Source organism: Ambystoma mexicanum, chromosome 7q (assembly GCF_040938575.1).
Source record: "Ambystoma mexicanum isolate Mex_15411 chromosome 7q, UKY_AmexF1_1, whole genome shotgun sequence".
Lineage (NCBI taxonomy): Eukaryota > Metazoa > Chordata > Amphibia > Caudata > Ambystomatidae > Ambystoma > Ambystoma mexicanum.
This window is the reverse complement of record NC_090941.1, coordinates 592,164,411-592,178,810: the sequence shown is the minus strand read 5'-3', so window position 1 is coordinate 592,178,810 and position 14,400 is coordinate 592,164,411.

The window sequence follows — 14,400 nt, the reverse complement described above, 5'->3', positions numbered from 1 at the left end:
AAGGACCTGACTTTTCAACAGTATAAAGAAGTATTGCAATGTTTGAGTTGTCTTCTACTTAAAGACCTGACATTGTTTGCATATCTTGTCGACACACTTTTATAGGTCTCAAGAGCAACTAGTGTACATTGAGGAGTAAATTATACACAGTCTACAAAATGTTTGGGAAGAATTGTATCTGTATTAGTAGAAGAATGATTTGTCACAAGTGAGGCACTTTATGTTTGTAGACATGGTGTTTGGTTTTATAATCAAAAAAGTATTCTTCCGAGCAGTGTCTTGAACAACATGGTTGTGCCAGATATTCCTGTTCTGCTTAAAAAATTGAACATGATATGATATGATATGATATGACATGATAGTTTATTTATATAGCACCTATACACAATGTGTTTCAAAGAGCTTCAAGACAATGGAGGGTACAAGAGAAAATACAATGACATTCTTACAGTCCATGAACAAGGATGTGAAATTAACTATCATACTTGGGCTGATGACATTTCAGATTGTGCAAGAGCTAAGACATAGATAAGGAAGGGAGGAGGAGAGTGGGAAGGAAATGGAGACAGACCGGCGACTACCGTAAGAGGCCTGGTGACTTTTCTGGTAGAGCCGGAGAAAAACAAAAGGTGAGGGACAGGGGTGCATAAAGGGAGGGGAGGAACAAAACAAGCCACTATCGTACTATGCCTGATGACATTTCAGATAGTGCTGGAGGGGGCATCTAAGGGGAGGGAGGAGGAGGAGGAGACAGATCAGGTTGTTATCATACTAGGTCCAGGGACAATTATGAACAGTAAGGGCATTCAAGAAAGTAAGAGGAGGATATAGGAGAAGGGAGAAAGGGAGAGGATGGGAGAACAGAGAGTAAGCAGTCAAAAAGAGTGGAGAAGCAAGAGGTCAGAGCAAATACAATTGTAGAAGTCAGTAGTAACACATAATTTTGCAAGCCAGGATACAAGATGAAGATGGGAACAGCATGATTCAGGGCCACCATGAGTACAAGATGCAAAGGAAGTTCAGCATGAGAGTTGAGAAAGGGTGACGCACTGTGAATCAATGAAGTCCATAAAAGTCCAGGATTGGCCACAAGAAGGTGATGGTGAAACCAGAATGAATCAGGACAGATTCCTGCAGAAGTAGGCCGGGGGAGAGGGGGGTGCACGGTAAAATAATCAAGCAACAGGCAACACCTGTGTGTGCAAAGGGAGGGCACACTGAACATCATGGGGGAACCAGAGGGGATGGGTGGCCTGGGGGACAGAGGGAGTAAACATATGTTGGGGCATGCTTACCTGCTGTATGAGCAGGGGTTCAGGCCCTGGGCCCTCCTGGTCTGAACAGGTCCAAACAGGAATTGCCCTTTTCTTCATCTGCCCTTTGCTTTGGACACCCAGGCAAGAGATGCCCTTGATCTAAGAGTTAAGAGCAGGAAGGAAGAGACATGTTTGAAGTGATTGCATTGCAAACTGTTCATCCTTTCTGAGTTATTGTTAGATTGCAAACAAAGTTGTCAAACCTGCCTAAAAAATAATTGTGCAAGGTGTGAGAAGGAAAGTTGTGTATTTACCTCTCAATTTGGAAGACAATGGCAACACTCTAGGAGTAAAGCATAACATTGCAGATTCTTCGTTTGTTTTAGTAAATGGTATTGCCACAAAAGATAAGTACATTTAGCAACAGTTTATAGATGGTGGAAAGGTGAAATTTGCATTGGCGTTTCTAATGGCACAAAATTATTTACACAAAGGTATTCTAACTGTACCAGACTTGCCTATGCTTGATGTTGTGCCAACAAACAAAAGCAGTGAAGGTCAGTTCCAACGTCTATCTTTTGCAGAAGGGAATAGTTTGTTTGAACATTGCCCTATTCATCCTTTACACTCACGTGACGTCATGGGCAACATCTTAGAATTGTATTGAATTAAAGAAATGAAAGGTGCACCTATCAGTGTCTGTGAAAAGATGTTACAAGCTTGTTGTTGACCTATGCTTTTTCCTACTGGTACAAGAGGCAGATTGGATGATCAGAAGGTTAAAAACTCTTCTTCAGAATATCGTTGTACAAGAATGTATTCTGAAGATTCCCGACTGTGCAGTAATGTTGAATATATTTTTCACTTATTGTATGAAAGTGAATTGTAAACATTTTGTAATGCTGTTGCTCATACACTTCAGACCGGAATTAGATTTCAAAATCTTTTTGCATGTGAGATTCTGCTACAGGTGAAATAAAAAAAATAAGTTCACGGGGTAAACATCAAAATTCTTGCTACAATGGAATATTGATATAAGAAACACTGTGAGGTAAGATACATTATAAGAAACTTGGGCCCTCCAACTTGGATTGTGATTTTAAGTTGCACTGAGTATGGTTAGGATGATCTTGCATAGTGGATTCGTGAAAGAAATCCACAGAAAGAAGACATAGAATACATGACACCAGGAGAATTGTGTTGCATGAACCCTGTAAGTGTATTGTGGTTCTTTCATCATGGATTTTTATCCATGTTATACTTTATATGTAATAATGAAAATGGTCCACTAGGCACAGTGGAGCATTTCTTTTGGAGGAAAGAGTTCCAGGCACGTGGGGCTCCACACACATATATATATATACATTTGTGATGTCATCTTTGATGTCCTGGGTGTTAGTGTTAGCAGTGCACGATGGCGGCGCGAGTTATGGTTGCTTATCTTACCATAACTGCCGAATTTCAGGGGTTTTTCGGTTTTACTTTGAACCATAACGTCCCTTTAACAACATTTTTTCACTGAATTTCATAGGCTTTTAGTAGCGCAACTTAACCATAATGTCCCTTTAACAAAGTTTTTTTACTGAAGTTCATAGGTTTTTAGTAGCGCAACTTAACCATAAAGACCCTTTAACAAAGTTTTTTTACTGAATTTCATAGTTTTTTAGTAGCACAACTTAACAATAATAACTTTGACTTTATGTACATATAATATGGAACATACTGAACCCTTTCTACTGAATTTGATGGTCAGCAGACATGTTTGGACAACAGTACCACCACCTAAAAGCTCTGGGGAGGTATGTGTAATAGTTATATCATAACATAGGAACATTTAACAAATTCACAAAGCAGCACACATACAAAGTATATGTAGTAATACTTAAAAAATGTTACCCATGTATGTAACACACTAACCATTCATGTAAATACAATATGTTTTAAAATGGAATATACCAAAAGAAGATAAAGTGGCTTCCATCATAATTACCTCACAGACGCTCCACAACCAACAGCAAGACCAGACATATACACTACTGATTACATATCTCACCAGACATAGTAAGTGCACTTCTTTTTACTCATATATTTATAAACTTTCTATATTAGAAAAAAAAACATATTACTTTTTTGTTTTCTCACAGAAATGTGTAGTACTCTCGACTGGCTAGAGGAGCATTTCCCACGAGAGGAAATGTTAGAAAATAATCCACCTAATGGTACACACTTTACTATATAAACCAATTAATAAATATTATTTTGTATACATTTAACATATACATTTTTTCTATTACAGACCATACAAAAATTCCAAGCATCTCACAACAACAATCAGAGGATATCACTCTACAGCAGATTAATCAAAAAATGGACGACCTTATGCAAAATTTTATGGATTTGAAAAACTTTGTGGAAAATTATGTGAAACCCCCAACAGCACACCATTGTCCAACCTGCACTTGTCCCCCCTAACCCTATCCCACGCAGTTAACCCCAAACCCTGTCTATGGACCAAAGCGTTTCGATGAGATTTCGTTCCCTTCTTCACCTGATCCCAGTTATCTAGAAATCTCTAAATCTCCTGTTTTTGTTTCCGTTTCTGCCCCACCTTCCTAGTGATAATTGTATATATATATATATATATATGAAATAAAGTTACTTTTCTTATATTGTGTTGTAATTACTTTCAGTTCCTTGTGATAAAACCAATTTAGGAGTCCACGGACACCGCGGTTGTTCGGAAATGTTCGTAAAGAAACGAAATTGTAACTGTCCTGAGGACACTACATCTGTCCATAATGTTCTCATGCAAGTTGAAAATGTTCTAAGAACACTAGTAGTGTCCTGAAATGTTCGTAAATAAACGAAAATGGAGGTGTCCTTAAGAACACTATGCCTATTCGTAGTGTTCGATAGCAAGCAGAAACTGTTCTAAGAACACTTGTGGTGTCCTGAATTGTTCGTAAATAAACGAAAATGGAGGTGTGCTTGAAACGCTATGTCTGTCTGTATTGTTAGCAAATAAATTAAACTGTGCTAAGAACAAACGGCTGTCCGTAACTGTTTTACATGTGACGCACTTTTAATTAGTTCAGGACCCGAACACTGTCCGCAGAACATCAACACGCATGCGCAAAACAATGTCCGTACATTGGGTGTCCTGCGGACGACCGCTACCTTAGCGAACATGCTCACAAAACAATCATGTGACCGCCCCCACGCTCATCTCGTGCTCTAAATGAGGACACTGTTCGTGTCCCCAACCAGTTTAAAAGTACATTTCCAAGTAATCCATAATATTTCTCATTAAAAAATCACCATACCACAAATCCCACATACTAATCCTAACTTTCCACATAGTTTTTGAGACTTTTTGAACCTTTTTTGATGTTCAATCTGTCTTGCGGACGGCGCGCATGTCCGCGACCCGCGCACAAGCACCCCGATATAAGACCACGCCCTAGAGCGGATTCTCATTGTGTTTCTGACTATTCCACAGAGCACGCTGCATTTTGCTGCATACTTTGCAGATTTTGAGATTTCCATCTCCAAGCCTATGACATCCATGGCTCGACTATTACCACATGGTGCTACATCTGCCGCAGCACCACCCACACCCCCTCCACCGCCACCATTTCCCCAAGGGCCTGAATAGGGGAACAGGAGTGAGGATACAGAGGAGGAAGAAGAGAATGACGAGAATGAGGTAGAGGAAATCCCTACTACCCGCCGTCGGCGTGAATCTTGGGTGTGGCGGTTGTTTACCGTTCATGGAAACGGTCCTAAGTCTCATGCGAACCATGTCACCCGTAATCAGTTGCGGGAAGCATGGTTCGTATAGCTTTGGGACCACTACCATGAAGTGACACCTGCGCTCATTCCACACTGGGGCCATTCGCAAGGTTGTACCTTTGCGAGAGGTGTAGTAGGTTGATTGCCTCTACTTCATCCTCCGTTCCTGATCCTGTCACCACAAGGAACACCTCTGTGGGACAGCGTCTTCCTCAAGCTGCCTCACAGGCCATACAGAATTCTGATGACCCTTACCTTTCGAGGGTCACAGTTGTATGTGTGTACTGTGACACAGTACTCTGCAGGGGGGAGCGACTTCGGAGTGCTTTTGAGACGATTGTCTCAGAGCACCAGAAGACCTGCTCACTACCCAAATAAAACCCACTCTACATCTTCCTCTCTCAGCTCGCCCTTTCTTATCCCTTTGGTTGGTGTCCCCCTCCCTTTACCCTCCTTTCCTTCCTCTCCTAGTGTGTCGTGTATAAAAAAGAACAATACAAATACAAAATAACAAAAATAAAAAAAAAATAGGGCTCTTTTCAGAGCTGCCTTTCACAGTTAAAAAATAGAAGTGAAGATACATAAAGCATAGCCATTTCCATTTCGTGAAAGTCCGCGGACGGTCCGCGAACAGAAAAACAATTGCATTGCTACCCTATTGAAACCAATGCATTTTTCTCTAACAGGAAGCGGTGGCTCTGAAAAGAGCCTTTGGGAGGTGTTTGAATGTAAAACATTTTAACTACGTAAGACATACTTCAAAACGAATGCTGTATTTCTAAAAAAGGTCGCAATGCATTTTGTACATTTCTCAGAAAAATCTGATTGCCAGCATAAGTAAGATGGACTCCATCTTTGCGAAAAATGTATGTACTACGAAACTAAATATTTTCATTGTTAAAAGAGGACATGCCAAAATCTCTTAGGAAGGCACAAATAGCCTTATTAACATTACGCCTTGCTTTCTCCATTTGTGGACCACATGAGAAAGAACAAAGCCACACTTGTCTCTACGCAATCCGTGAAAAAATTATTTTAGAGTTTGGAAACATGTCCATTATCTTTTGAAGTCCTTCTTTCATTGCAAATTGCAAAGAAATTCCAGACACATGTCCTAAACTTTTCCCTCCACAATGAATTGCAATTATGTCTGGATGTTCCTCTATCTTCAAAGTTGCACAGAGAGGTAGCAAGTCCAACCACTTCATTCCACGCACTCCATGACAGTGCATTTCCACATGTGGGAATCCAAGATCTATAGATACTCCACAGCTTTCTGCATGCACCTTCAACCAATGAATCCACGAGTCTCCCAAAATCCATACAATCTGTGTTTTGAAACACTCAGTCATAGCTATCTGTTCTTCTCTCTGCAAAAACAATATCTGAGAAAACCTCTCCTAGCACAACACACTCACTAAACTTTACTGACCAATCCCTTGCTTCATCCAATCTCATTTCCATACCTCCCCTCCCCAAATTCCCCGGATGTAATGCGCGTTGTCCTAGAACTACCGCCATGTCAGCGAACGTATCGTAACATGTACAGCCCTTCTACCATTTCGATTTCACTCTCTGTACCATTCCCTCATTGGATGAGCTAAGCAATCACATGACCATCCACCAATCAAATCCAATAACTCTACATGTAACTGCATCATCATAGAGCAGCACTACAAATGTACGGTGTATCTCTCGGAGTACAAGTCTCATACCATTGACAACCACGATCTACGAGAAATACTATACAAATCTCCAATATTTCTACTTGCAGCTTGGTCCATATCCATATACATGAACAGAAAGTACAGGTATGCATATTTTCTACACAGTACATGAACACATTTTCTAACCGACTTTTACCTTCTATAATCTGAAAAATGAATGGACGATCATTGTTTCATTGTCCTAAAATGACCTGTCACTTACAAACCTTTATATCGTTTAATTTCTTCATACACACACACACACATGCAAATACTATTAAACTAACATTTTTGAAATAAAATATATACACGACATATAATAAAATAACATACACACTCTATGATCAAATCTAAAACAATAATATTTGTACAAACACATAATTGGTTTTAATTTTTTGCGTTTATATAAGTACTTACATACATTTATATAGGACAAGCAGACTATGACATTCACTCACTGTTACGTGCAAAAGCAGGCTATGACACATAGCTCTCAACTAACATGCTTTTGGCGAGTGTCACCCGCCTTGTAAAGGACTCACTCACCCGCCAAGCCTCCTGCACGCCCATTCATTCCAATGGGCGTCTCACCCGCCAAAAACAAAATCAGGTGATTTCACCCGCCTTTGCGACACACATGGTTGAGAGCTATGATGACAATGACTCACTATTACGTGGAAAAGCTTAGTTACAAGAATAGTGGTATACGTTGGTAGATTATGAATTCAACAAACCATAGTAAAGATATTTTCTTTGCTACTCTTAGTCATAACATAGTTTTAATGGTTTTCAGGAAGGCGCTGAGCATTTCAATTTTAAAAAATCTATGTCTAAAATGAAAACAGTGCTATATAGCAACCAAATTACTAATTTCTTTCTTTTACAATTGCAGTGAAGCCCATACTCCTGAACAGAAGCAGCCGATTTTGATTTACAAAGAATAACTAAGAAGCAAACTATTCATTTTTGAAAAAAAAGTAAGTAGATTGTTACCATAATATTTGATTTATAACTCACACGCACTGCACGGTGCATTAACGGTATTTCTGTGCCTAAAAATAAAGATTGTGCACCATTCTGACCAAAAATCCCCCCCCCCCGTCTTAAACAGTGATCTCCTGTCAGAATGGCCCTCAAATTCCTATTTTTCGGCACACAAATTACCCAACTCAGCCGCTAGAATGTAGATGTTGTAGAACAAACAACTGTTTTAATTGTATAGCTTTACCTATATTATTTATTCTTCTCCACACCACCGGCTTACTTTTTTCTGTCATCTGAACTCCAGTTTAGTAACACATTAATTGAATAATACCCATCCCTAGTAGTTCAACTTCCCAATTCACAATCATACACCATTACATACATCTTTATCATCTTACTCAAACAATCATGCACACAACACACATGCATTGCAGAAAACCCCAACCCATACCTTCTGTATTTTTTTCAACAGACGCTAAAGAATGCCCACCAAAAAGCAACTCCGTAGAAAGGGACGCAGAAGTAGAGCAATTGAAAAGAAAAGTCTCCAACATAAACACCCATCTTCACAGAATTTGTAAAAAATGTTGAAACACAACAGCTAATACTGTCATGTTGTGAAACAGAAGAGGTTTCTAGTGCAAAAACTTTGCCTCCTCTATCACAAAGTAAAACGACCCAAAAAACTATTAACAGAAAATCAACTATCACAACAAATAAAACGTCTTCTATAAATCTTGATATAGTACAAAGTAAGCATACCAAGAAAAGTATATTAGCCAAAATGTTCTGTCACAAAGTCCTTCAAAATCTGATAAAAACAGGAGAGAAACCAGGTTCAACACTTCAAACCTATCGTAGGAAAGTAATCTTACAAGCGTTGATAGACAGTGCAATTCTTCTCAAAAGAAACGTATTTATTGTTGTGTTAAACAGAATTAAACCACTAACAAAACTAATAACTACATTTTTTAAAAAAACTTCTCAATAAACGAAATGTGAACAGAAGTAACTTCTTAAATATCTGTGGAGGTGAATGGAGTCACACTACAAGCACAGAACCATACTTTATGAAGAAGCGTACAAACAAAAGCAAACAAATACAATTGCCATACATAGCAGTGGTCGAGGTTATGAAAAAGTTAATAATACCATAATGGAACAAGAAGTACTCCTTACAAAAATATGCCCTGAAAACTTAGATTTACCCCTCCATTCGACTGAATCAGAACATCTAATTTACACATGGCCATGCACGTCAATGTGTAACTTTTCCCAAAAAAATGTTCAAATCTTTACACCTATTCCTCAATCAATATGTGAAAAGCAAAGACAAAATCAAAATTGAAATACTGCAAAGTATGGATGCTTGTCCAGTACGCAAGCACACAGGACTGCAAGGACATTCGTTGGCCTGCATATAAGGAGCTACTTGCAAAACAACCTTCCATGATATCAAAAGGATATCAACACATCATGCAAGTATAAGAAATCTAGTTTATAAAATGTATTATGCAAAAAGTCCTGCTTTAGCACTAGCCAATTTAAATAACATTCTTCTACATGGTACACCAAAAGTCCTACTAGAGGAAATCTAATATATACAGAAAAAATATTTTGGAAATGAAACCCACTTACAAGATGAATTAGCTGTCAACCAACTTTGTAACAAATCTGCACATGGCAACCTTTCACTACACACATACAAAAAAGAAATACTAAAATTTCAAAGCACTTCAGCTGAAGTACCAAAACACGTGTGTGTATCTTGCTGCAGAACGTGTTATAAAAGTAACACAAAAACTATAGAACTTTCATACAAAATAGAAGACAATGAAGATTCTAAATGGTTTGAATTAGCTCTCTACCTTATAGCAGAAAACAAATACGAAATAACTGACCCCATAATACTTTGCAGTTACTGCACTACCAAACTTAACAACAACCAAACTCCTTCACGTGCTATCGCAAATAAATTCGAATTACATCCACTACCAAAACTCCTTCAACGACTTAATTTATATGAGAGCATCATAATTCAAACAGTTCATCCATTTCAAGCAATAATACGCCTTCAACCAAAAACTGCAAAATTACCTCCCTCTGAATTAGTGAAAGGTATTAGTGGAAAAGTAGTGTATTTACCATTAGATCCAAAAGAAAATGTGCACACTCTAGGAGTGCAACGTCCAATGCAACAATCTTTAATTATCATGGTAAATGGAGTACCTACAAAAGACAAAAAAAATTGGCAACAACTGGTAGATTTACATAGTTAGAGAAGCCCTGCAATATCTCAAAGAGAATAATGATTATTACAAAGAAATTAATATTGAAGAAAACTTGAAAGATACAACTGAAATAATTCAAGAGACACAAGAAACTGGTCAATTTGAGCTCCTAAATCCTGCTACAATAGCAAACACTTTAGACCATTATACAATTCACCCATTGCACTCTAATGATACCATAGAAGATGCACTGGAAACGTACCAAATGAGTCAAACAAAAGGATCACCAATCAGCATATGGGAAGAAAGTATAGAAGCACATGCTTTTCCTCTACTCTTTCCTACTGGCAAAGGAGGAAGATACGATGATAGACCTGTTCAACTATCAGCATCAGAATATCGCTCATTACGAATGTATTCTGAAGATCCCAGATTTCGACAAAATGTGGAATACATATTCCACCTACTCTTTGAAAGTGAACTAGCAACTTTATGTTACGGAGTTGCACACATATTAAAACCAGGATCACACTTTCAAAATATGACAGCCACACAATTATTGCAAAAAGTTCAGCAAAAAGATGAGGTTTTACAGGCAAATCTTACAAATCTATTAGCAAATATGCGAGGTACTAAAGAGTACTGGTTTCGACGCCATGGAGATGTACGTTGTATGATCAGAAACCTTGGCCCACCCACTTGGTTTGTTACATTAAGTTGCGCAGAATATGCATGGGAAGATTTACATGCTTTCCTATGCATATCAAACAAAAACAAAACAAACATAGATATACTAACACCTGGAGAACTTTGTTCTCAGGATCCTGTTAATGTTTCTAGATATTTTCACCATTGCTTCATTGCTATGCTACATTTTATTTGTAATAAAAATGTTCCTCCCCTTGGAGAAGTGCAACACTTCTTTTGGAGAAAAGAATACCAAGCCAGAGGAGCGCCAAATGTCCACATGCTTTTATGGATTAAAGATGCTCCTAAATTTGGTCAAGACAGTGATGCCACTGTTTTACAGTTTATTGAAAAATATGTCACTTGTGAAATTCTGTCAGAATCCACAAATAGTGATCTTCATGCAAAATTCTTACAATTCCAAAGACACAAATGTGGCAAATATTGTCGTCGCAAATACAAAAACAAAGGGAAATACTACACCAAATGCCGATTTGGTTTCCCTAGACCAGTTACAAATACAGGTCAAGTGAACAACCTCATGTCTTCAGTTAGACATAGTGTTAAAGGTAAGTCACCTAAAAATACATATTGCATAAAAAGAAAAGAAGAAGAAAAATATGTGAATGATTACAATGCAAACATTGCCCACTTGTGGAATGTAAACATAGATGTGCAGTACATTGCAGACAATTCTACTGCAGTTGCACGATATGTCACAGCATACTTAACCAAATCAGAAAAGCCAGCGCTCCAAGACCTCTGGAATGACCTGTCATCAGATAAAACAGTGTCTCGGAAATTATACAGCTTGGGCATAAAAATGCTGTCCCATAGAGAATGTGGATCCTATGAAGCAGCTGATCGATTAACTGGTACTGCATTTTATGGTAAATCTGCAAATATAGTATGGCTAAGTCTTGGTCCAGCTAAATCTAGAAAAAGAGTTCTAAAATCATACGAAGATATAGAAACAATAGCCAAACATGATCCCAACAGCCAAAACAATTTATTGGACACATACTACCCAAACAGGAGTACCACTTTGGAAACCATGTGTCTATACCACATAGCCCAAAACTACACATACAAAAATAATATAAAACCTGATGAGCAAAACCGTAAATACAAAGTGACAAACTGTGATGGCAGCTTAGTAAAACTCACCAAACCAAATTTAATTAATCATATCAAATTGTCATTAAAGACTCCTCAACATAAAGAAATATATTACATGTCCCTGCTACAACTCTTCAAACCATGGAGAAAAGAAGAAGAAATACTAGATACCTATGACTCATATGAAGACGCTTTCAAAGCCAATGAAAGCAGTATAACTGATGTAAACTTTGCACAGTACAAAACAATGTTGCACAATGAACAGCAACACAAAGAGGAACTCCAGGCCCAACTAGATAAGGACACTCCTGACAGTAGTCAACCTTCTGTCATAGGAAGCCAAGAACCACTAGGAGAACCACTAATAACACATGAGGCAGAATTAGCTATGATAGAAGTAGAAAACACCATGTGTCAGTATGAAGATAAGGAAGGCTTAACTATACTACAATCAAAACTAAACAATGAGCAACGTAGCATTTTTCAAGAAGTAACAAAACAAATTGCACACGGTGTAAAACATGAAAATAAAGAATGTTCCTGCCATAATTATAAACCTATACTACTGTACATCAGTGGTGAAGCTGGTTCTGGCAAAACATTCCTACTCAAAATCATTAGTAAGTTCCTTCAACAATTGACAAACAACAAATTGTCAGCTGTTGTCACTGCCCCCACAGGTTTAGCTGCCTACAACATAGGTGGTGTTACATTACACCGATTACTACTATTACCAGTAGAACACCAGAACAAATTAGACTATTACAAACTTTCTGCAGAAGCTGCAATGGAATTACGCAGAGTATTGAAACAAATGAAAATGCTACTAATAGATGAAGTGAGCATGGTCTCCAACCTGATGTTAGCTTTGATTCACCTCAGATTACAAGAACTACTCAAAACAGACTACGAAGAGCTCTTTGCAGAAAAACACATTATTGTTTTTGGAGATCTGCTTCAATTAACACCAGTAAAAGGTGAACCTCTTTTTAAAACATTAGGGCACAAACTCTGCCATAAAACTGTTGGCAGCATTGGAAATGCCAACCTTTGGCATTATTTCCAATACAGAGAATTAACAGAAAACATGCGCCAATCTGCAGATCTAACTTATGCCAACATTTTAAAAAGTTTGAGAGTTGGTATACTTTCTAAAGAAGCAGAAGCAACATTGAAAACCCGGCACATTAATGCACTTTATGGCGATAATGCATGTGCTACAGATGTTATGGAACAATTAGCCCACAAAAATGTCAATTGTATGGCCCTAATGCCAACTCTTGCAAGCTGATTCAAATTCAATGAAATAATGTTAAGCAAAGAAATGCAACCAATTATGGAAATTAGCTCCCCAGACAAACTAGATTTACATGGAATGACACTACCCATGTGTGACCAAGCCACAGCAAGACTAAATAGTTTAGAAAAATCAATCTCAAACACAGCAGGCTTGGAAAAGATATTAAAATTATCCTTAAATTGCAGAGTAATGCTTAAACGTAAGCTTGACGTGGACCAAGGACTAGTTAATGGAGCACTGGGTACAGTTGTTGGCTTTCAAACATACCCACGTGACCACAAAATTCAGTTTGTCAATATTCTCTTTGACAAACTTTCAGAAGTAAAAAGAATAGGACGCTCAACAGCTCGATTCCTTCTCTTCAAAGACATGTATGTACGCAGAGAACAATTTTCTCTAACTCTTGCATACGCAGTCACCATTCATAAATCACAACGTCTTACTCTAGACAAAGCAATGATAGACATTGGTTACACAGTCTTTAAAGAAGGCATGAGCTACGTAGCACTGTCACGCCTACGTACAATTGACGGTCTATTTCTAATAAACTTTGATGCAAGTAAAGTAAACGCTGATATTCCTTGCATTTTAGAATATAGACTTCGTTCACTATACACCCCCCATCTACAAACATATCCTGTTCCACAAAAAGGAAAATGTTCTAAAAGAAAACTAAATCAAACAGAAATGCAACAGGATGTCACTGCAAATCCTCCAAAGAGACTAAAAGAAACTAAAACTTCATCAAGTACCACAAGCAAAAAAGAACCAATTAGAGAAATTAAACCAAGTACTTCGTCAAAGAAGGAAGACAAACTAAAAAAAAAATCACTCAGATACAGAACTACCTGGTCCATTTAAACTTATAAATGAAATAGGTGTAAGTTGCTACGCAAATGTAGCAATCAATATTCTATTTCAAATACCAGCAATTGTTGACAACATTTACTTACACTTTAGAGACCCATTGTGTATGCAAATGTTAGTACTTCATAGAAACGCAAAAAACAATCCTGACACCCCGTATACTGTTCATGGAATAAGACAAGAATTGGACTACTATGCTGGAATGGTGAAATTCACTATAAACTCACAGGAAGATCCACAAGAATTTCTAATGTACTTACTATTAGTACTGGAAAACAAAAACATACCTATAAATGAAATCTTCCAGATTTCATAAATGTGGAAACATACATGCACTCTCTGCAACAATGTGACACAAGAACAAATCCCCAATGAGCGCTTTGTCTATATATCAATACCTAATTGTAAATCCGTTCCATTTCAGCAACTTGTACAAAATGCAAACTACGGTAGATTAT